At 42.0% G+C, this 22,591-nt stretch overlaps 3 pseudogenes; all 3 read right to left on the bottom strand.

Annotated features, from left to right (window-relative positions):
- Positions 1 to 24: 24 nt before the first annotated feature.
- On the bottom strand, positions 25 to 819 carry LOC149162724 (puromycin-sensitive aminopeptidase pseudogene; annotated as a pseudogene).
- Positions 820 to 5,606: 4,787 nt separating this feature from the next.
- LOC149162725 (group 2 truncated hemoglobin 3-2 pseudogene) lies at positions 5,607 to 5,972 on the bottom strand (annotated as a pseudogene).
- Positions 5,973 to 6,185: 213 nt separating this feature from the next.
- LOC149162726 (puromycin-sensitive aminopeptidase pseudogene) lies at positions 6,186 to 6,980 on the bottom strand (annotated as a pseudogene).
- Between the last annotated feature and the right edge of the window lie 15,611 nt (positions 6,981 to 22,591).

Below are 22,591 nucleotides of genomic sequence, written 5' to 3' on the forward strand. Positions count from 1 at the left end.
GCATTTCCTATGAAAACATTTGATTCAAATCCAGTTCTGAAGACATAAGCATGGATCTGTCTGCCCATCATGTCTTTGAAAATAAAGATCCATTCCCTTACGAAACCCTGATTGCCCTAACATGGTCTTGTACATCCTGACAACTTCTGCTCCCTTCTCATACACCGTTTCAGTATAGAAATTGTCTATCTTGATATATGAATGTGGACGCACAGGGTGAGCCATGGGACCAGCATCCTGAGGAAATTGATAATTACGCAGCTTCACCACATCTCCAATTCGCTTAACAGCACGACTGCCCATGTCAGATGAGAATTCCTGATCTCTGAAAACTGTAAGTCCTTCCTTTAAACTTAATTGAAACCAATCCCGGCATGTTACCCTGTTACCAGTCCAGTTGTGGAAATACTCATGACCAATAACACCCAAGATAGCAACATAGTCTGCATCCGTTGCAGTTTGTGGGGATGCCAAAACAAGCCTTGAATTAAATATATTAAGGCTCTTGTTCTCCATCGTTCCCATGTTAAAATCAGGTACTGCCACGATGTTGATTAGATCAAGGTCATATTCCAGACCAAAGACATCCTCATCCCATTTCATGGCCGCCTTAAGGGAATACATGGCATGAGCAGTCTTTGATATATCATCTGCAGGAGTCCAAATGCGAAGTGAAACTTGGCGTCCTGATCGTGTAATGAATGTATCATTTCTACTGACTAATTGACCAGCGAACAAAGCAAATAGATAACACGGCTTCTTGAAAGGATCTTCCCAGACAGCATAGTGTCTGCCATCCTTCAGATCCCCCTGCTCCATTAGATTTCCATTATAATAGAGGGGACTGAGTGAGAAAAGGCCTTCAATGTCATCACAAAAGCTGCTTCCTGAGAAGGATCCCCGTCAAAACATATGCAAACAAAGGCAACCTTGACTTCCATTCGACTTCATAATAATTTATATTACCGCTATCCCCTTTTCACACATATATATATTTATCAATGCATCCCTCAGGAACAACCTTTTCTTGGAATTTGAAATATCTTCCATTCCATTCCATGCCCCTGTCTCAATCTGCTAGCCTGAGATTCATTTGATTTGGATCAGATAAGGTCATCTCTTCCATCCACTGCTCCACTAAGAACACTAATATGTTTATCACTTTCGAGTCTTTTTTGCAGTGAGATTAAATTGGAAACCAACTGCAGCAGTTGGACTGTTAGGCACATCAATAAAATGCCAAGAAATATAGTAGTTATCCTTTGTCAATTGAGCACGCCGGCGGGCTTCAAGCTCTGGTAAAACATCATCCTCGTACCGAAACCGCACAATCCTCTATTCAAATTGGGCCAGGACATAAAAGAACAAGGCAATACTAATCGCATAAAGACCACCAAGGTCCGCAAGGAATAATACAGGTCCCATGATCTCCTCGGTATCAATCTCAACAATATAATAATTTATATGAAATGTTATGTTGAGCTGCCCATCTTTTGGATTCTGCAAAGAATTTTGTAGCTCACTTGGCCGGATGCGCAAGTGCTTCTTCCAAGAAAAAAGTTCTCCATATAAACCTAATGAAACAGAATTTGCTGGTTACCAGAAACCTCATAAGTTGTAGCCCCTTTGATGCCAACAGAGCCTGCCCGTGTCAAGACTGACATGTAAGACCTTACACATGCTATTCCCGTAAAATTCTTGCAGAAAATATGACAGCTGGTGTGAGATGTGCTATGGATCAGCACGAATTCCCCATTTCGTAGCGCAGTTAGTGCAACGTCGGTGTTTTTCGCTACGAAATCACCTAAAACATGTTGCGCTGCGAAACTGCTAAAAGGATTTAGGCGCATCAAACTAATGTGAGCGGTTTTGAAATTTTGGCATTAGAATTTTCAGTGATAACAGTGGCTCCACTTGGGATAGTGTGCCCTTGTGGTACACTAAGAACTCACAGGTCCAGTGCCTTATCCTTTTATGATAAACAGAAATTTGTTTGACAAGCATCCCCTTTAAGCTTCTTGGGCCTTCACCTCGGGCTTATGAACACTGTGGGAAAAAGAAATCTACCACTACTGAAAAAATGCTCAGTCAACCTTGAGCTTATTTGCATTTTCCTACCTACCTACCCTAACAATTCAAACTTCTTTCAGCTCAATCAATGTGAAATTTCCAATGCAGCCAATCATTTGTCTTATCTGATATTTGAGTTTTTTGACTGCATCGGAGTTCAGAGCCACTATGATATTGTGATGACCGCTGCCATTGAAATTGCCTCTGATCTTCATAGAAAAACTGAAACACTGGAGAGTAAAACTCTTCCATGTAGTCAGCTATAGGATCCCAGAATACATGATCAGCTTGATGATTCTTGTAACTTTCTGGTTGTGCAAACTGATCTTCAACAACAGTGTTCAGTTCCTCAACCATGAAAGAGAAAGGAACCAGCATTCTCTCCTTGCGTTCTGCCATAGAAAGCTTCTGAAAATAATGATCATGATTATGAAGACTATATGCCTGAATTTGACCTTCTAAACCTTCAATGTCTTTCTCAATATCTTTAGCAAATTCATCCAAAAATTTCATCTTATCCTCTGCCTTACACTCAAATGACTTTAGATATGAGGACAAGGACAAAGAAAAATTTTCGTTTGTTTCTCCATTACTATGATCATTATTCCATTGTTTGCAACCTTGAATTGAAGGAGAGTTTGCCACCGCATCTGATCTATCTATCCATTCCTCCAAAAACATAAGCCAAAAGTCTTCAAATGACTTAATGGATTTGGCAGGAAAGCTTTCAATCCATTGTTTACATTTCCCTTGAAGTGAATCATAGAACAACATAATGCAAACATCCTCATGCTTAACTCTAAGAAGCTCTATAAAATCACAAAAATCTGATATATGCCTCAAAGTTAACCTCAGATCTTCTCCGTTGAATTTTGGACCATTCCTTAGAAAATATGCATCCTTGGGAAAATGATTTGGGAAACCATGAATTCCTGAAAAATTTATGCATGCATACCTTGAAACAAGAATGGTAGCATCTGGGTCCTTCATAACTCCAGTGGAATCACCATGAATGTATGAATTTTGAATTCTTCAACAATGGAGTCGCCAAGGTAGATTTGCAGCCTCAAAAAACCTTCTGAGCTCCTGCTACCTTCAGAAGTTCAGCTTCATAGTTTCGGGAATGAGTAATCTTCAGACTCCCGGTAGACGCACCAAAATGTTATCTCAAAATCAAGCCCTAGAAGGCTGCAACCCAGGAAGACTTCAAGTAACTATTTCACACCAATCTTTTGACTAAGGCTTAGCCTCCTTAGCCTGAGAGGGCTCTCTCAAAGGATTATTGATTTTGACTATTAATAAGATGGCTAACTCTTGTGAATAACATTGACAAATAATGAAGGCTGGACAAACATTACATAAGTTTCCATTGGGCCTATGGAGTCAAACATACTACAGCAAACAATGATGATGCCTTACATAGAAGTCAGGGCATTTAGCATTTGGATGTTCAGAATACCACTTATATAAAACCACAGTTTACAAAGACATACAGGAAGTCAGAGCATGATCAATGAATTCTGAGTGATTATGCATTTGTACAACTGTAAAAGAACACTAAAGAAAATATACCATCACACATTCTGAACAAGAAAATCCCTTATGAATCCTGAGAAGTAAAACAGTCATCTATATTACTGAACTCTGTTTTTACATAAGCCAAAACAGTCCTCTCTTTTATCAAATATCCAACCCTCATTACATAGATGTTTCAGCTATATATAGCATCCTTATTCTAACTAATCGATATTCCTCCTCCATCATGAGGGGAATTCGATTCTGCCTATGATGACACCTACTAACATTTGAAACTAATTAATAAATACAACTGACTGTTAATTGACAGCTCTAGAATCCTAAATCAACTATGACTCTAACTCCATAACAGCCTTGGTCTTCAATCATTTTCGTTCACTGACATCTGGTTCTCTTTGGCGGTGGCTGTGATGGACTTTTAATGCTTCATGTTGCTCTTTAATGCCACATCCTTTCCAATACCCTGAAATATATGAAACTGTTCCTGTGTGTCGGTCCTCGGTTTGCCTCAAAATATTCGAGTCCAAAAAAGCATGCCTTTTATCTTTGATTACCCAAATAGAACAGATTGCCACGTCCATGATGTGTTGGCCACCCTTTTCATGTGTGAAGACAACACCTTATCTTCAATTTCATTACCTGAAAAAGGAGCACCGGATTTGTCTTGTCCTTTAATATCTGAATCAGAAGTGACACAGCTACCATTTCCAAAAACCTGTTCAAGCAGATTGAAAAGGTCCTTATCATGCTTGTTGAACAAGAATCTAAACAAGAAGCTCCAGAACTTCTTCCTCACTAAACCCATAGTTCATATTGATTTACTTGCAAACATGCCTTCTGAGGTAGAGGTTTTTATTACTTCTTGATGGTACCCAAAACCTGCAAACTAAAGACGATCTGGTTTAGTTAAAAACAAGTCATAATCAAGCCAGAAATCAATGCATCCGACTGAGAAACGCTGCTAGATGAAATAAACAAACCGCCTAGTAGCAAGTTATCAGAATAGTTCCTCAAGGGAAGCTTCTCCTCAACCAACACTGATATTCTTGACTACAAGAAAGCTGCTCCTTATACAGCACCATAGGTGAACCTTGGCACCACTGATTTTGTTTTTGTTTCCTCTTATCTAAATCTCTGAACTGCAATGATTGCTGATAATCGCTGACTGCTGTCACAAACACAACTATAAAAATGCTGATAAGAATGCCTAATCCCTCAAAGAACCTTTGGGCCAGCCTTCAGTACTAATTCCAACACCTAAGGATACCACTGCACAGACTGCAAGAATTATGAGTGTCAAATCTTGAGATGCTTCCCACACAAAGACCAAAAAGCCTCGAGGTGGCTTTTCATCAAATTTGTTCAAACCATAAACCTTCATTCTTAGCATTAAAGTATCTTCATTAGCAATAATACCATCTGTGATTGAGGTGGAAAGTTTAGCAGCTATTCCATCAACTCCATTGTGCCATTTTAACTTTTTAATGTCATGACCTTCTACTATCGATGCTAATTCATCAGTCATCAATGTCAAACCCAGCTGCTCTAACATCCTCCGGCGTATTGTAAACAATGGTGCTTGAAGGGGCAGATACACCATCGATAAAGTGGAGAGCTACAGTTGACACCGAAAGAGCCACCCTTAGTTTCTCCTCAGTCCCAGCTATGCCCATAGCAAGCCCAATGTCAGCTTCATGCAAAGTTGGTGCATCATTTGTGCCATCACCTGTCACAGCAACAACTTCTCCCAGAGTTGTGCACAACTGTCTCACCAAGGTGTGCTTGTCCAATGGTGAAGATCTTGCCATAACCTGAATTTTTGGTATCAGAGTCTTCATCTCTTCTTCGTTCTTTACACGAAAATCAGGTCCTTCAATTTGCCACACCATCATCTGTTAAAATGTCACACTCTGCTGCAATTGCTTTCGCTGTGTTTATATTGTCACCAGTGACCATCCTCACTGTAATACCTGCACTTCTACAGAGTTCAACAGCTTCTTTTACACCAGGACACACGGGATCCTTGATGCCAACAATGCATATACATGTATAACCATCTGTGGGAATGGTTTGTCACGCATTATAAAGGCTGAATGACCTTTCCGTTGAGAATAAAGAGGCAGACTTCCCATCCTTTGAATAAAAAACTCATATTGGTTTTGGATGGCATCTTGTTTTCTTGAATTGGCAAAGATTGATTGAAACCGCTGCTGATCATCTGCGTAGACCCTGTTGTAGAATCCCGTAGAGAGATCAACGAAGGTTTGGTGCCCAAGCTTCAGATATAAATTAGTGCCGTCTATAGCAAATGCATCCTCTGGAGCCACACCGCTCCATTTTGCGACTTTCTGCTGGAGCGACTGCATTTTTCTCTCGACCGACAATAATAATAACACAATAATACCCTTTCGCTTCTGCTATTATCGTAATATGTCTGGGTACGAAAGAGAATTTATAGAACCAGAAGAAAGCAATGAGGTTGTTCTTCAACCATTTCGTCAAACACTCGGCGTGCCTTCTCTAAGCTCCCACACTTACAATACATATCAAGGATGGCATTTCCTATGAAAACATTTGATTCAAATCCAGTTCTGAAGACATAAGCATGGATCTGTCTGCCCATCGTGTCTTTGAAAATAAAGATCCATTCCCTTATGAAACCCTGATTGCCCTAACATGGTCTTGTACATCCTGACAACTTCTGCTCCCTTCTCATACACCGTTTCAGTATAGAAATTGTCTATCTTGATATATGAATGTGGACGCACAGGGTGAGCCATGGGACCAGCATCCTGAGGAAATCGATAATTACGCAGCTTCACCACATCTCCAATTCGCTTAACAGCACGACTGCCCATGTCAGATGAGAATTCCTGATCTCTGAAAACTGTAATTCCTTCCTTTAAACTTAATTGAAACCAATCCCGGCATGTTACCCTGTTACCAGTCCAGTTGTGGAAATACTCATGACCAATAACACCCAAGATAGCAGCATAGTCTGCATCCGTTGCATTTTGTGGGGATGCCAAAACAAGCCTTGAATTAAATATATTAAGGCTCTTGTTCTCCATCGTTCCCATGTTAAAATCAGGTACTGCCATGATGTTGAATAGATCAAGGTCATATTCCAGACCAAAGACATCCTCATCCCATTTCATGGCCACCTTAAGGGAATACATGGCATGAGCAGTCTCTGATATATCATCTGCAGGAGTCCAAATGCGAAGTGAAACTTGGCGTCCTGATCGTGTAATGAATGTATCATTTCTACTGACTAATTGACCAGCGACCAAAGCAAATAGATAACACGGCTTCTTGAAAGGATCTTCCCAGACAGCATAGTGTCTGCCATCCTTCAGATCCCCCTGCTCCATTAGATTTCCATTATAATAGAGGGGACTAAGTGAGAAAAGGCCTTCAATGTCATCACAAAAGATGCTTCCTGAGAAGGATCCCCGTCAAAACATATGCAGACAAAGGCAACCTTGACTTCCATTCGACTTCATAATAATTTATATTACCGCTATCCCCTTTTCACACATATATATATTTATCAATGCATCCCTCAGGAACAACCTTTTCTTGGAATTTGAAATATCTTCCATTCCATTCCATGCCCCTGTCTCAATCTGCTAGCCCGAGATTCATTTTATTTGGATCAGATAAGGTCATCTCTTCCATCCACTGCTCCACTAAGAACACTAATATGTTTATCACTTCCGGGTCTTTTTTGCAGTGAGATTAAATTGGAAACCAACTGCAGCAGCTGGACTGTTAGGCACATCAATAAAATGCCAAGAAATATAGTAGTTATCCTTTGTCAATTGAGCACGCCGGTGGGCTTCAAGCTCTGGTAAAACATCATCCTCGTACCGAAACCGCACAATCCTCTATTCAAATTGGGCCAGGACATAAAAGAACAAGGCAATACTAATCGCGTAAAGACCACCAAGGTCCGCAAGGAATAATACAGGTCCCATGATCTCCTCAGTATCAATCTCAACAATATAATAATTTATATGAAATGTTATGTTGAGCTGCCCATCTTTTGGATTCTGCAAATAATTTTGTAGCTCACTTGGCGGGATGCGCAAGTGCTTCTTCCAAGAAAAAAGTGCTCCATATAAACCTAATGAAACAGAATTTGCTGGTTACCAGAAACCTCATAAGCTGTAGCCCCTTTGATGCCAACAGAGCCTGCACGTGTCAAGACCGACATGTAAGACCTTACACATGCTATTCCCGTAAAATTCTTGCAGAAAATATGACAGCTGGTGTGAGATGTGCTATGGATCAGCACGAATTCCCCATTTCGTAGCGCAGTTAGTGCAACGTCGGTGTTTTTCGCTACGAAATCACCTAAAACATGTTGCGCTGCGAAACTGCTAAAAGGATTTAGGCGCATCAAACTAATGTGAGCGGTTTTGAAATTTTGGCATTAGAATTTTCAGTGATAACATAGTGCATGGACCACGGCCAAGAATTCTTTCTCAGTTATAGTGTAATTCAGTTCTGCCTTGGATAAGTTTTTGCTGACAAAATAGATGGCATATGGAAGTTTTTGTTCAACTTGTCCTAAGGCTGCCCCTATGGCTTTGTTCGAGGCATCAGTGTGGATGTGGAAAGGTAGGGCCCAGTTTGGACCTCTCAAGATTGGGGCAGACACCAACTTGTCCTTTAATTCATTCAGATCCTTCTGACAATCGTCAGTCCATTGAAACTCAACATCTTTCGCCAAGAGGCCAAACAATGGTGAGGCTAGCTTGCTGAAGTCTTTAATGAATCTCCTGTAATACCCTGCTAATCCTAAGGAACTCCGAACATCTCTTACCTTCTGAGGAGGTGGAACCTTCTTGATGAGAGCAATTTTTTTAGGATCCACCTGTAACCCTTGGCAAGAAATGGTATGGCCTAGCACGGTCCCTTCAGTCATCAAGAATTCATATTTTTCAGGGCTAAGGGACAGGTTCATCTCGATGCACTTGGTTAGGACTTTTCCTAGATTGGACAATGCTTCCTGGAAGTTGGACCCATAAGGAGTGAAGTCATCCATATAGATTTCCACCGCATCATGGACCAGCTCAGAAAAGATGCTCAAGACGGCTCTCTGGAAGGTGGCAAGAGCATTGCATAGTCCAAAGGGAAGAACTCGGTAAGCAAAGGTAACCTAAGGACAAGTGAAGGTGGTCTTATCTTGGTCTTCCGGGCTGATCTGGATCTGGTTATACCTGCTAAACCCATCCAGGAAAGAGAAAAACTTCTTTCCTTCCAGTCCATCCAACACTTGATCTATGAAAGGTAGAGGAAAATGGTCTTTCTTGGTAGCTTTGTTCAGTTCTCGGTAGTCCACACAGATTCTCCACTTCCCATTTTTCTTGGGAACCAACACCAGGGGGGACACCCATTCGCTATCTGAGATGGGGTAAATGAATCCGGCATCCAATAGTTTCTGCAATTCTTCCTTGACGATGTCCTTAAGGGCTGGATTCATTCTCCTTTGGGGTTGCCTAACTGGTTTACAATCCTCTTTGATGTAGATGTGATGGGTACAGACCAAAGGATGGACTCCTTTCATCTCCTTATAGCTCCAAGCAAAAACATCTAGATGACTGGCCAACAGACTACACATCTCCTTTTCCTGGGAAGGAGATAGGGAGGAGCTGATCTTTAACGTTCTCTTAGGGCCGAACTCCACATTTTTTACTCTGGGAGTGACAGGATTGGTCACACAAAGGTCCACTAAGGTGCTGGCTTGGGCATCCTCCACCAATTCCTCTAAGGACAGTGCACTGGGAGGTGGATTCTGGATCAAGGTCTCAATCAAATCATCCTCGGTTGGGGGGTCTCCCCTAGTGGTGTCTAGGGTGCACAAAGGTGCTGAGTACACCTCATCTTCTTCTCCTTCCTCCAACCAAAGTGGTAAGTCATGCTCTAATGAGGGTTGGGTAGGAGGGTACAGTACTAGCTGCTTGGACATAGGACCATTTCTGATGGTCATGTTTCGTGCACGGCAGCTTATGTAAGCATCTGCAGTGGCTAACCAAGGCCTTCCCAAAATAAGAGGGTATCCAGTAAGCTTTGCCTTTGGTTGCAGAACCAAGAAATCCGCAGGGTATTCCCAAGAGTCAACAGAGACCAAGACATCCTCTACAATCCCTTCGGGAGTCACGGTGGAGCGATCTGCTAGTTGTAGGACTGTCGAGGTCTTTCTCAAGGAACCCTGAAGATTGAGTTTGAGCATGGTATCCCTGGTCATCACATTAATGGCAGCCCCCAGATCAATCAAGGTGTGAGGTATGATGGTGCCATTGATGTGGACATCTACTACAGGACTCCCAGGATCTAGATACTTTGGACAGATGACTTGTCCCAACATAAGATCAGACAGTTGTCCTATGACATTGATGGTTGAAGCATCTCTCTTTCGCCTGCCTGGGTGTCTGAAACACTTTTCCTTAACCTGTTTGTTGTATATCGGTATATCTTTGATGGCTTGGAGAAGTGGTATTTTCACACACAACTGTTTGAGCTCTCCCAGAAGCTCATCCTCCTCTGGGTTGGGTTGTGTGGTGGCTGTTAGTCTCTCAGGAAAGGGTGGAATAGCCTTTGGTTCACTTTCCTATTTATCTTCCTCGTCCTCTGGGGGAGGAGGTTGGCGATCCGAAAGAGTCTTTCCAGAGCGCAGATTGATCTCCTGGATCTCCACAGCATAGGTAGGGCATGATGTTTCCCCAGTATATACCTGTTGGGCCTGTCTGTTGTTGGGGTTCGGGTTCGGTTGAGCAGGCATTTGAGGTTGCCTTGGAGGAGCAGGAGGTAATGGTTGTGGTTGAACTGGTGGTGGAGGCAAAATGGCGGGAGGAGTATTGTACTGGGGCCTCCACCCCGATTGAGGTGCATTCCACTGAGGCTGTGGCTGGGCATGTGAGTGATACGACTGAGTAGTGGGTTGAGTATGGTACTGAGGTGGGTAAGACCATGGAGGAGGCATAGACCAGGAAGGATGAGCAAGGGGACCCCAGGAAGGCATAGGAGTAGATTGGTTGGGGTTGTAATAAGCTTGGGGTGTCCCTTGCATCCCCTGTTGGTAAGGTCTAGGTCCTTGAGGCCTCCTTTGGTTGAGGAAATAGAGAGGTTCAGTGGGTGCTTCTGTCCCTTTATACATGGCTTTAAGCCCATGTAAGGTTGGACATTGGTTTGTGGGGTGGTCCTCCTCACAAACAAAACATACTTCAACCGAATGTAATGGGCATTCGTTCTTGGGATGTTTCCTCATACACCTAGGGCAGAAGATAGCCAAGGCCCTCTCAGCTTCCTCTTTCTTCTGTTGGATTCGGAATGTATCAAGTTGCATGGAAATGGTCTGTCTCACCTCACTCTTGAGATCCTCTAATTGATTTGCAAACTCATGTTTGGAGAAAGGAATACCAGCTGAGAGGGGGTTTCCTCTACCTCTTTTCCGGGCTGCCCTAGAATGGTTTCTAAACACAGTCTTTATGTCCTCATAAGGTAGTTGGTAAATATCTCCTCCAGCTAGCATGTGAAGGGTATCTAAGATGTCTTCAGGGACTCCTCGGAGCAGAACCAACTTGAGGGATTCAGGGTCAAGTGTGCACCTGGCTCGTTTATAGCTAAGTTGGAACCTTTCCTCGTAATCCTCTAAGGACTCATCATTCCCCATGGTCATCCGAAATATTTCTCCCTTGGTTTCCTTAGACCTACAGTAGTCCCGGTATTTGGTATTGAAAGCTTGCTGCATCTGAGCCCAAGTAGTGATACTGTTCCCAGGTAAGCCCATGAACCAGCATAATGTTGCATCCTTAAGGGTTGAGGGGAAGAGTTTCAGTTTCTGCTCATCTTCAGTATAGTCATAGGTTCGACAAAGGACAACAAACTCAAACAGGAAGGTATCAGGGTCCTCCGTAGTCAGTCCATGGAAGTGAGGTAAAGCAGAAGGGCTTATGTTCTTCATTTTCATGTCTCCATTGGTCTCTCAGATGGGGAAGGCACCTTCTATTCTCTCATCTTCTCCCCTATGGTCATCCATGGCTTCAGATGGAGTGTTCTCTAACTCTTCTTCTGCTATAGGATCTTCGTATATCTCAGGAGGTTCGCCTATAGGTTCTTCTGGATCACTGTCACCAAATAAGAGAGAAGGGTGACTCAGTGATGTGGTGGGGATGTTGGGTAATAATTTTCCTATTTTATCTCGATTCCCACGAGGCATGAAATGGAAATACTTTTGAGTGCTTTTGTTTTTTTTTCTCTGGTACCTGCAAAAACTGAAACAGATTAATCTACAACTAACTACCTTGCTGAAATGAAAATGCAGAATTGAAATGAAAGCAGGAAAGGACTAATCTATTTTTCTCAAATGAAATTGCAGGAATTGAAATGCTAGTCTACACTTGCAGAATTGAAATGCTAATCTACGCTTGCAGAAATGAAATTGCGGAATTGAAATGTTAATCTATGAAAGTAGGAAATGTCTATGCTACCTTTGGAGAATGGAAATGAAATAAACTACTTAGCAGAAGGCGAGAGTAGGAAAAGTAGAAGAAAAGCAACAATTACTAATACTCTAACGCTTCCCCGACAACGGCGCCAAAAATATGGTGGGCTCCAGTATTGTAGCAATAATGCTACAACTCCTCGAGCTTCCTTCTCTAATTTTATCAACCCGGCAGTTCGTAACAAACTTGGAAGCGACGGTGCTGTATGCACAAGTACTAGCTCTTGCCGCAGCTGTCACTTGGTCAGCTGGCACAAGTCCGCTAGGGGCTCAAGCCAACTTCTATGAGCTCTCAGAAGAAGCTTTTTAACCGATGAACAAAAGCTAACTCAAAGGAAATTAACCTACTTTGCAAAAATGAACTGAAAGCCAACAAGAAATGAAAACCCTAGCAAACCCTAATTCTACCAGCTAGTCCTACTGATGCAAAAGTGAGAATGAAAACTACGGAAAGTGATGCCATTACTTCTATGAAGGTGAGATGCATGTGTCTAGACTACTTTTATCTGAAGAGAACATATTTTTGTATTTTTGTTCAAGTTGTTGGAATTATTATGCATGTGCTTCTAACTGGGTCTTTACTGTGCAGGGATAGATCAAGGGGAGAAATGCTTGGAAGAGGTCAGGAAGGCTCAGAGAGGGTCTAAGGAATCCCTAACATCCTTTCAGAGAAGTTCACAAAGTTTAGATGCCTAGCAACCGTGTTTATGAGTTTCTACAGGAAGTCTGCAGGGGTTCTACAAGATGTTCAGGATTTCTACAGGAAGTTCAGTAATTCCTACGGGATGTTCTACAATCGGATTTTTGGGTGATGGATGAGTGGAAGAGGCTGCATGGATGGACAGGGAGGTAGGAGAGGAGTTTGTAATGACTCAGTGACAGAGAGATGAGATGAAGAGGGGGTGTGCTAAACTAGGTTGTCTTAAAGAGGGTAGAGGGAATGGAAGGCCGAAGAAGGTAGAATAATGAGGATGATAGAATAGTTTGAGAGACAGGGGGTCTAATTGGGAGATGAGTAGATAGCCTAGGCACGGCTTAGAAGGATAAGGGAGTGAGGGAGTAGTACTGCACAGTGTAAACGAAACAAATCATCCACGTCCTGCACATAACCGAAATTTCATCAACCTATTCTAACTGTTTTAATAAAACCAAAGAACAGCAACGTTATTTCTGAGGAAAATCATGCATGGTGCTAAAGCAAAGAATCATTCCACAAGATCTGAACACATGGACACTTCTACAAACGAAAATATTGCATCAAAGATTGCATGAACATGTAAAACAATGCTTTTGGTGGGTGGCACTGTCTGCAATTCCAGCCCCTAAACAGAGGTGAAAATGAGTGTGCAATCAACCCTTTTTTGGAACTCTTATTACCTACAATCTCTTTACTCTATTCTGAAACTACTGAAGCAACTCTGTTCATAAAACTAACCTACTTAACCACACCAAGAAATTCAACTCAGCAAACTGCGTTTCCAAATGCATGTAAAGGAAAAGGAATACAATGCTGAAAGAAAGGTAACAATACAAAGGAAGGAGGCCTTAGGCTCTGAGGTTGGGCCCAACCCCGAGAGCTATGGCTCCTTTAAGAACTCAGAACTGAACTCAAATCTGCCTGCTTTTCATTAAAAGATAATAATCATAAGTCAAATAACATGCCAAAGATGGCTTACAAAAGAGTAAAACAGAGCTATCAGCTCGAAGTTCAGAATGTGCAACAAGGTTTCAAAAGTCCTTTTCGAAGGCTACAACCTCATCATTTATACATTACGAGGGCCAAGCTGGCCTCCTAAATTAGTGGGATTTGGCTGACCAAACTAGGAGTGAACTGTTGCTTCCTCAAAATCCGTTTGGCTACCTTCTAACTCAGCTGTGGTGGCTGTCAGAGCTCGGAGTTGGGGGTGAAGATCACGAGGAAGGCCATTCAATCCTATGGACAACCTCCCTACAAAATCTCAATCCCATCTTGGTTGTCTCCTAGCCCACATCTGTGTGGTTTTGCTCCATTAAATGTCAAAAAACCTGAAATAAGCACGTGTTAGCCACCTAGGAATAGTGTCTTCCCTCATTCGTACAAATGACATAAATATACTAAGAAAATGATGCATAAGTCATGAAAAATGAAGGGTTGAGCAAGGGTAGTTAGGCCAAATGAGCCCAAAATGTTACCAAATTTGGGGCTCATCACCATTCTAGAAATATTCTAAAAAAATACCAAAAACAAGCTCAGAAGCTGTCTCCTAAAAGGAGAACCAGGCATACCAGGTCAAATCCTGACCCAAATCCTCCACCGGTTTTCGCTAACCCTAATTTGATTCCCAGGACTCTCAGGAACCAAAAGGAACCAGAAGAATCTGCTGAGTCCAGCCCTGAGGCAGTTCAGCAAAGTTATATCCCAACTCCTGCTAAACCATCAGTTCACCTTCATATAACCCATTCTTCCCCCTCTTCCTCATCCACTTCCCAAAACATACTGTCCACATCCCCACCCAATACACAAACTGCTATTGCTGTTCCTGTTGTCCCACTTATCCCTCCAAATATGGCTAATCGTTATGCTCCCCTTCAGCTACCTGGTAATCCTGGGGCTATGCCTTAGGACTACCAAAGTAAGATCACTTATTTTGATGGAACCAGTACATACACTGCCTTGCAGCATACCAAGAAAATGCAAGATTACTTTGAGAATTATGAGATAGATGATGATGATGTAAGGATGAAAATTTTTGTCCAAAGCTTAACAGGTGAAGTAAGAACTTGGTTCAGAGCACTTGCTGCAAATTCTATACCTAACTCAGGCGCTCTTTATCAATCCTTCCTGAACAGATGGGAAAAGAAAAAGGACCCTCTACACATTTTATCTGAGTATGAGTCCATAAGTAGAGGCCCTCAAGAAACTGTACCAGATTCAACACTGTTTATGATGCCATTCCTCAAAATATTAGACCTCCACCTGATTTGGCATTAATTAAGTTCCCTGATGGGTTTGATGCTGATATGGCATATCAACTAAGGGAAAGAGCCCTTGCAACTTTGGCAGACATGCAAAACATAGTTGTCAGCGTAGAGGCAAATCTGATTGCTAAAAGAAACCAGGCAAGAACTGAAAGAAGAACCACTTTTAAGGAAGAACCCTCATCATTTGAGCAAAAGCTAGATGCAATCATCAAAGGTATGGATAGACTTGGGGACAGGGTGGAAACCATAGAAAGAAAACCATCATGGGAAGGTCAACCAAGCGATATTAGAAACCCAAACTTTAGAAAGAATCAAAATCCTAATGTTGGAAGGACTGATCCTGACCAGCATGTCAGACCTCCTTTCCAAGAAAATTATGCTAAGGCTTCAACATCCAATGAACCAACTGAAGAACCTCACATCAATCTAATGGGTTTGGACAATGAACTTCAAGTCTTCTTAATGCAAGAAGATCAAGAGGTTTATAATGACAATCAATTGCACACTAAATCAGGAGAATCATTTGATTTCAGAGAAAGTTATGATGCAGCTGTTTATGAGGTACACAAACAGTATAAACTAAGGACTAGAACGATAGATGTACCCGAACCTCTTAAACCAAGGGACAATAAGCAGCCAAAAAAGACCAATGACAAGACTGCTCTTCCACAATCAGCTGGCAATTCAAACCCACACACCTCAGAAGTCACTGTGGAGGATATTTCAGAACAACAGACCTCTGAAAACCAGCCAGCCCCACTCCATCCTGCAAAAACAAAGGCAGATACCACCCCGGGAAACAAACATGGTACCAATTTTACTCAAAACCATACCAACCATGAACAAAAGATCATTGATAACCCAGCTGAAAAAGAAAAACCTGCTGCACTTAATGCCAAGATGCAAATTGAAAAGCCCTTTAACTTGGAAACAGAAATAAGTAAGCTGAAGATATCAGTCCCTCTTTCGGAATTGGCCAAACATGAAGTATACAGACAGCAGATTAACAAGTCACTCCAAGTATCAGACAATAAAGATGCTGTGAATGTCCTAGATGACCAACCAGAGTTGCTGTTCGGCCCTGAGGTTAATGGAAAAATAGAAAATGGAGGGGTTCCACCCTTCTATGTCAGTTTAAACATTCATGATAAGGTTCTACACAATGCAATGTTTGATTCCGGGGCCTCACACAACTTAATGCCCAAATCTGTAATGGAAAAACTCGACTTAGACATCACAAGACCTTATAAAGATCTATTCTCATTTGATTCAAGCCAAGTCAGGTGCTTAGGATTGATTAAAGATTTATGTGTCTCCCTGGTCCAATACCCAACCAAAACAATCTTGATGGATGTAGTGGTAGCTGACATACCTCCTAAGTATGGTATGCTCTTGTCCAGATCCTGGGGGGCCAAACTCCAAGGATCTTTGCAATTAGATATGTCCTACGCTACCATTTCAGTCTTTGGGCAGCCAAAGAGATTATACCGTGAAACATTGATGAAATATGTGGTAAGCAGTCAAGAGAAGCCCCAAAACTTCCCAATCTATTCAATACACTCTGACATGGATTCATTTATTCTCTACAATGCTGACATCTGCAGCAAGGCTTATTCTGAACTATTAATAGTAGCAGAGGCAGAGAAATTAAATGAACAATGTGCCCCCCAAGACCAAAGGACTGTAGGCATAACTGAGGTAACAACAGAACACAATGTATCAACCAACTTGCAGGAAACAAATCTGCCCATGATCCAACTTACTAAAAATCTCAATCCAAGTCTTGATCATGAAACCTTATGGTACTTAGAGTTTGATGGCTCTGTAAACAAGTTAGGAGCTAGGGCACGAGTCTGGATCCATAATATGCACAATGACCAGGCTGAGGGTCATGCATACAGGTTAAACTTCCAATGTACAAACAATATGGTTGAGTATGAGGCTGTTTTGTTAGGTCTGAGGCTCATAAAAAACTTGGGTGCAACCAAAGTTTCAATCTTAGGAGATTCAGATCTAATCATACAGCAAATCAAAGGAAACTTTACCACAAATGACCTAAGGTTGAGAGCATATAAGGCAGTAGCTATTCAGGTACTTGATACCTTCTCACAATCACAGTTGACTAAAATTTCCAGAGAACTCAATCTACATGCTCACAGCTTAGCAACCTTTGCCAGCACTTGTAAGCTGCCTTTCAAACCCAATCATACTTTTACTGCTGAAATCAAACATAGACCTGCAGTTCCAGACAACATCAAAAATTGGCAAGTCTTTGAAAGTGACACTCAGATAAACAATTTCCTCACTCTAAAAGAGGAATTCTCTGGCATTAACATTGACTCAATCACTCGAGATGATCAACAACACACACACACTATTACACAGAATATATCAGCTGAAACAGCTAATCTGGTTTTGCACCCTACCACCTTTAACAACGAAAGTATACAAAAGTTGAGGCAAATAGATGAAGATGAACTGGCTGAAACAGAAGCAGAGGTAATTGAGCTCAAAGATAATTTTCTACCCATAGGTCTAACCCCTTTGGAGGATCTGTTTGATTCAAATGATATCTCAAGAAAACCAAAAATGCAACCTCTGAATGCTGAAATTGAAGATTGTAACATTAGAACTACACAAAATCCCAAAATGATAAAGTTATCTAAAGCATTACCACCTGAGCAGAAATTGAAATACATTGAGTTGTTTAAATAGTTCCAAGATGTCTTTGCCTGGAGCTATGAGGACCTCAAATCCTATGATACCTCAGTCATCCAGCACACTATACCTTTAAAAGAAAACCAAAAGCCTTTTAAACAAAAACTTAGAAGAGTGAACATGGTGCTCCTTCCCCTCATTGAAAAAGAGGTGAAACGTATGTATCAAGCAGGAATCATTGCTCCAATTAGATTCTCAGAATGGATTTCAAACCTAGTTGTTGTTGGGAAAAGTATCCAATATGGAATGACCCTATCCCACTCTAAGGGTGATAGTACCTTAGCAACAATCAAAGCAAAGCTATTCAAGATTACTTCTTTATGAGATGTAAGAGAGAGGAGAAAGAGATCCACTAACCGTTATCTTCCGCTAATGATTGATCCAATCTTCCCTCTTTGCTGCTTGCTCCCAGCTCCTTGCTCTTTTACTGGCCCAGCTACACAAAGATCCTGCAAAAGCACAAGAAAAGGAAACTACAAGAAGCATACATCCATAATTGATTCAAGGATTAGAATAAATCAAATATACAAGCATCAATACGCCACAGAGACACATGCATATAGAAGAACCTCAAATGCTTTATTAATGGAAGAAGTAAAGTTCTGAGAGTGTTACAACCATAAGAGGCCCAATCCAGCAACACCTCCCAGCAGAAAGAAATCTCCTCTTCACCTCCTTCAAAGCAATCACCCAATAGTTCTATACTCAAACCAACAGCACTTCCTTACATTCACAAGATTCCAGCCTCCTTAGACCTCATGAGAGAGCTCTATATATAGGAGTTTTGGAGAAAGGATGAGTCAGCTTGAGGCTGGCATGAAGCTTACTAGTGTCCTCTCCCACTTCAGTTATTCTTCAGTTCTTGAGTCCACTTGGAGTTTCTTGCTTCCACTTGGAGATCTAGATCCTCTTACTCATCACAAGGCGAATTCCCTGATCCAAGTGTCATTTTGGAAGCTTCCTGGGCATTTGACACCTTGCAGAATGACTGTGCCACTTGCCCAATCTCGCCCAGTGCAGGTAGCCTTCATTGCTTTTGACATTCAGTGCAGGTACAGAGTGGAGCAGTTGACATTCAGCGCAGATGCTCAGTGGAGCAGTTGACATGATCCAGAATTAGCTTGTTTTTGAGTGTTTTCAGGTGGAGAACTGATTTTCAGTGCTGTGGTTTGCTGACCTTGTTCCTCTAGGGGTAGCAACAACATGTTTAGGGACTTTGGATCCCTTAGATTATCGACATTTCATGCTTCATGCTGTAAGGCACAAAAATGTCTATAACAGTTGCCCCTTAAAGTATGAGGTCGTTTATCGGGTGAAATGCTTTATCAGGAGGATCCGAAGTTCATTCAATCGCTGAGAAGTGCCCTGTAATAAATACAATACAATACATTATTTTTTCATTCTGCTTTCATGATCTAGCTGAGGCGGGCATTCCCATGCTCAGCTTTATAAATTCATTTTGGTACATATAACAGACGATCGTCTGATGGTAGACTGATAATTCTCTGCTGAAATTATCATCCTTTGAGTAGGATGATCATCTGCTGCAATGATGTACATATCAAATGTTTTTATATTTCCTGAATATATATCGCAGCCCGGATGGATGAAACTAGATCCGGGGTCTTCAAAACTCGTTCGATCGTCACTCTAAGTACAAGTCGATCCATGTGAGAATTGCGCTGAAGTCGAACATGGAAAGACATCGCTTGATTACCAGTCAATAATGTAAACCGTTAACAAGCGTGAGAGGAATCACCAATAATGACAATGACCCTCAAGGTACTGCAGTACAATTCACGTGGTGTGAATAAAGGACTTGGCGTCGAACACCACGCAAAATCTTCTGGTCGAAGGTCATTAATGTATACCTGTCGCCGGAAGTGAGAAACTTGCCATTGAGGCATGCAAGCTTCAAAGTACTGGGGGGTTTGTTCCTAGATCAACTTCTTGGATAATGAGCTGAAGTCGACAAGAAGCGATCCGTGAAAGGAGGGCCTTAATGAATCCCACATCAGTGACACGGAACGGAGCTAATGATTTTAGTGGAGGTGAAAACAATCTGTGAAATATGATTCAGGGTGGCGATCATGGGTGGATGAAGGATAATGTATGGCAGTGGATGGGACATGGTTGACTCTTTCTGAACAACATCTCTTGAACATATAACGACACTGATGTGATGGATCGGTAGCATTACCCCAAATGTGGATGGTTTGGCGAGGACCATGGTGATGAGACCGGTGAATGAAACAACCCAACCCGATGTGATACGGAGGACAAAGTGTCATGTTCAAGAGCGACTTGCTACCATTAAAGCTTCGAGGTTCTCCCAATTTTTCCCCAGTCATTTCTGACCAGTACCTCTTTATTTTTGTCAAGCTTGAGGAGGATAACATATGCTTGTTCTATAACCTGCCCTTCGGGCAAGCCCATCGCTATGTTTTAACGAGCCTAGCGATAGGGAAACTCGTTCTCGTCTAAAGACAAGTTTGTCGCTATTTAATCATTTTAACGAGTCTAACGACAAGGAAAACTCGGTCCTTTTCATTTTTAGAGAGTCTGAAAAGGTACAAAAAGTTAACTCCAAAATTCCTTTTTCGTCATCTAATCCCTTAAGTCCGAAAAAGTATAAAACAATACAGAAGGGATGAGTTTTCGATTACTTTAACGAGCCGAATAAAACAAGCGCTCGACCTTTTTGTGTAATAATCCCTCAGGTCCAAAAAGATTAAAATCTAGAGGAGGGATAGTTCTTCCGGTCACTTTAACGAGCTGGAAGGCCAAAACTCGGCAAACTTTTCATATTTTACGAGTCAGGAGAAAAGAGCTCAAAGAAGACTCATCTTTTGAGGAACGAGTGATAAACAGGGATAGCAGCAGATTCCAGGTACAGGTTGGAATTTTCCAATCACGGCAGTGTCACAAGGATGGCTAGGTGAAATCACTCTTCGCAGCTGTTCCTCAAAATGGGTAAACAATCATATGGGGGTGAACGATCGGCCAAATGGAATGGAGGTGGCAGGTGCAAACACGACCAAGGCTTTTTATGGCTAATAAATTTACGATCACAATGGTTATTTACTGGAATAGGTTCATTTTTTAATGAGCTTAAACTCTGGAGGAAACTCTTGCTCACGCTTTTCTATTTTTTAACGAGCATAAATTCCGCGGTAAAACTGCTCGATCTTATGTTTATTTTTTAACGAGCATGAACTATGTGCTAAAACTTCTCGGATCTCGCTTTTCTATTTTTTAACGAGCATAAATTCCGCGGTAAAACTGCTCGATTATACCAGTCATAAGATAAGAATGTCTCCTGTGAGATAGCTATTTTTTATGGAGCTTTATCTCACGAAGCTATGCTCCTCATATCCTTTCTTTGTGCAAGTTTGGAAACGGCTAATCCTACGAGTTTAATGGGTTAGACCTACAGGTTTAAAGGGAGGACCTAAAAATTTAAAAAATAAATAGTCGTCCCTTGCTTGCAGTCCAAAAGGTTGCATGCCCCCAGGTATAAGACAGAGTTTCAAGGTTACCCCTACTTCTTTCCGCCAAAACTTTCGTTTCACCGAGAGAGGCATACCTCTTTCTGGTTACCCAAAGATTGTTTTGTTAACACCATCAAACGAAAACATTTCCTCGGCACTGTCTACCGAAGTAGACAATGGTGAATGACCTTTGTCAAACAAGTAACCTTAAAAAAATAATCATGTTCCAGAACAACCCCTCTTCCTTCTTTCGGACGGGGTACCGACTAGTCATATTCTCCCGCGGAAATTCTACCTTATACCCAAGGTTTCCTCTGCCCGAAGCAGACTAGGATGCATGCCCCCTGGGTTCCAGTCCCATCTTTCCGAATCACTCGCACTCATCGGGAAGGAGGACTGGGGGTGGAGACATTTCTTGGGTGAATAGACCATTGAGGGTTGGTATGTGACTATTTGCGATGCGTGATCCCAGAAATGAAAGTTGGTCTACGAGCTTGACCATTCTTCCTTCGTGTGGAAAACACATTACTCTAAAGAGTGAGGAGACTATAGCTCCCATGCAATATATATAGTCTCGTCCAAGGAGTAGGTTATAATCCAAGGGTCCTTGAACAACCATCACGTTCATCTGAACGGTCTTCCCTTTCAATGTAACAGGTACATTGGGGAGGATCCCTAATGGTCGACTGGTTCCTTTATCAAAACCCGAGAGATTTCTTATCTCAGGCAAAAGCTCTGGGGAACCCAGTGCTTTCCAAGCAATAGAGGAAAGGATACTCCCAGATGCCCCTTCATCAATGATAGTTCCAGCCATTACCATTCTGTAGATTTGGACTATGATTCTGAATGGTATACTGGGTGGTAACCGGGGTCTGCCTAGTTGGTTCCAATCAAAGGACACAACCAGGTTGCTTGGTGGTGGGACCGAATATACGGCCGGATATGACCCTGACGATGTTCCTTCCTGCGATAAAGGAATGGGCGCATTGCCCTGATGCTCATCAGAGTCTGTGTTGATGAAAAGAATCTGGATGGTGTCATCCTTATTCTCTTCAGTGAGGGTGTCATTTGAAGATGAATCTTCAGTGACGGTGTCATTTGAGGATGAAACCTCTGAAGGAAGAACCGGGTCAACTACCGTATCGACCTTTAGACTTTCGTCTGGTCTGGATTCAGTAGGTTCATTTTCAATGACTGACGCTTCAGCTGACCACTTGAGCGGGCCAGCTGTATTTTCAACCAACGAAGGACTTGGCACGAGTTTTTTGTATCCAGGAGGAAGTCTCAACGGTGAAACTGGACG

The sequence above is a fragment of the Pinus tabuliformis genome, chromosome 5_2 (genome assembly GCF_031772625.1).
Source record: "Pinus tabuliformis cultivar Carrire ecotype Pingquan chromosome 5_2, CPIR1, whole genome shotgun sequence".
NCBI classification, from domain to species: domain Eukaryota; kingdom Viridiplantae; phylum Streptophyta; class Pinopsida; order Pinales; family Pinaceae; genus Pinus; species Pinus tabuliformis.